This window comes from Mastomys coucha, unplaced genomic scaffold, assembly GCF_008632895.1.
Source record: "Mastomys coucha isolate ucsf_1 unplaced genomic scaffold, UCSF_Mcou_1 pScaffold12, whole genome shotgun sequence".
Classification (NCBI taxonomy): Eukaryota; Metazoa; Chordata; class Mammalia; order Rodentia; family Muridae; genus Mastomys; species Mastomys coucha.
The window spans coordinates 85034375-85037007 of NW_022196894.1; positions in this window are offsets into that span (position 1 = coordinate 85034375).

Consider the following 2633-nt stretch of genomic DNA (forward strand, 5'->3'; position numbering starts at 1 on the left):
CCCCCCCGCCCAAGCGCTCTGGACCCGGGGGTGGGGGTGGGGGGTGGGGGGGTGGGGCGGGGGTGGGGCTACGGATTTCTACCTAAATTCTGGTTCTAGTCCGAGTGCGAGCGAGTCTGAATGCTGAATGCCGACTGCTGCATCTAGAATGCTCAGTGCTGTAGACTGTCTCTAACACTCTCTCTCTCTCTCTCTCTCTCTCTCTCAGATTAAGGTCCCGCCCATCTTAGGTAAAACGCCCACTGTGTTAATCTTTTGGGGAAGTAGAGACAGTCTCTTGCTAATTCCTAGGAGTGGTTCAGCTGTAGTACTTGACTGAGAATGAGGATTTTACTTGACCTTGTCCTGGGATAAGTCTCTCATTCTGTGAGCTTCAGTGCCCTACCCACAATGCTGGAGGTAATTAGTTAGAATGGCTTAACATTCCTAGTCAGGGTTTGACTAGGACGTTGGAACATTGGTGAAGGTCAGAGAGCAATGTCTGAATTTTCTTTTACTAGCTGTTACGAAATGATATCTTGGTGAGCTCCTAGCACACAAGTATGAGGACATATCTGGGATACCTCTGAGTTTGGGGTGCCAGGCGACAATGCGGAGGCAGGAGACTGACTTTCCTTGAAGTTGACGCCTCAAATACCGCTGTCAAGCAAAGTGTGCCTGGCAATAGACATTCCCTCTGACCATCCTTGAATGTGCAATCTCAGTGTTTGCCCTTGAATCCATGGATAAAAAACAAAACACACAGCTGGTTGGTGGTGGCGCTTGCCTTTAATCCCAGGGTTTGGGAGGCAGAGGCAGGCAGATTTCTGAGTTCAAGGCCAGCCTGGTCTACAGAGTGAGTTCCAGGACAGCCAGTACACAGAGAAACCCTGTCTCAAAAAAACAAAAACAAAAAAACACCCCCACACACACACCCAACAGTTAATTTTAAATGCCTTTGCTAACTCAATGACTGGGCACTGCTAACCCTCTCCTGCCACTGCTGGTTTGATGACCACTCAAAAATGAAAGCTCACCTGGTTGTTTGGCTTTATCTCCTGCAGCTGCTACTCCTTCCTCTTCCCTAGCTCTCCTATTCTTTCTTCGATTGACCCACCAACTCTAAGTGTTCCTCCCTGTCCTCAGTAATTGGTCGCTGGTATCTTTATTAATGGATCAAGAACCAATTGAGAAATGGAACATTAGCATTAGAGCCAGTCCCCAATTCTGTTCTTGTTCTGTTAACCCCAGTGATTACTGATCGCAAGTGCAAAGAGTTTTTCCTGGTCCTAATTGTAGAGAAATGATGATCGCCTCTGTTCTTCTGGGATGATGCTCTGAACTCCATAAGCTCCTTTTGGCTTCAACCAATGTCCCCTTTTACTTTCCTGTCTTTGGAATTGTGAATGAATACCAACCAGGAGGATGTTCAATGAAATTGACCTCATATGTCTTTGCTCTCTCTCTCTCTCTCTCTCTCTCTCTCTCTCTCTCTCTCTCTCTCTCTCTCTCTCTCTCTCTCTCGTGTTGATACCATGCAAAAACTCCTTCATGCCATAGTTATATATAATGAAGTTTTTACCTTTTGTGATTTTTTTTCTTACCATTTCACATTCAATACATCCTTCCCCACACGTGGATAGTCATTCCAAGTGATCTTGGACAAATCGTTTCATATCTTGGCCACTCAGACTTCTCATCATGAAGCAATGCTAGACACACACATTGTTTTGATGATTGTTAAGTAATACATGGTGACAACTTCCATCTATACTGAATATTCAGCAACTGCTTATTGAGGCAGCTCAAAATGTAAGGCAATTCTTAACAATTAAGAACAAATGGAAGTTACTTAAATTGAAATGTTCACAGGTAGGAAGCAGCGTCACACATGTTGGTGTTAATGAATGGTGAGGTAAGATTTGAAGTCAGGTCTTCTGGTCCAAGAGTATACCTTCATGTTATAAAGTGGGGCATTTCAGGATCTTAATCTGCTCAGGCTGCTTTTTAAAACTACCATACACATAAACAATGTGGCTTATAAATAACAAAATTTCTGGAGGCTTAGATGTCAAGGTTATGACAGATATGGGTCTGATCAAGTCCTATTTTTTAGTTGACTTATGTTTCTGTAGCAGAATAACAGACTGGGTACATTTGTAAAAAAACAAAATTGGTTTGTTTCAAAGTTGTGGAGGCTTGGAAGTCTAAGATCAAGGGGGCCTTGGTCAGTCTTGTGATCCATACCAAACAATAAATCCCAAGCTCTGGCCGCTCTGAGCAGAACCTGAACCATCATGCCTTCCATGTCATGATGGGTTATCTCCTTAAGGTGTATGCCTAAAATAAACCTTCCTCTCTTAAGTTGTTTCTGGTCAGGTTGGCCACAGCTATAAGAAAAGTAGCTAGTGCACACAGACCAAAGGCCAGTCTCAGGCAAGAGTCCCACAGGACACAGGCTTGCAGTGGGAACTTGGAGACTATGTCGCATTGTGAAGTAGTCTCTAACTGTGTCCAAGGGAGCATGATGTTTATATTCTGGCCTAAGAGCTTCACAGGGAGAAATAAAGTCTCGGGCATTTCTAATTTGGCATATGCAGGAAAGGGGACAGCAAACAACATCATCCATAGATGATCTGTCTTTTAAAAAGAAT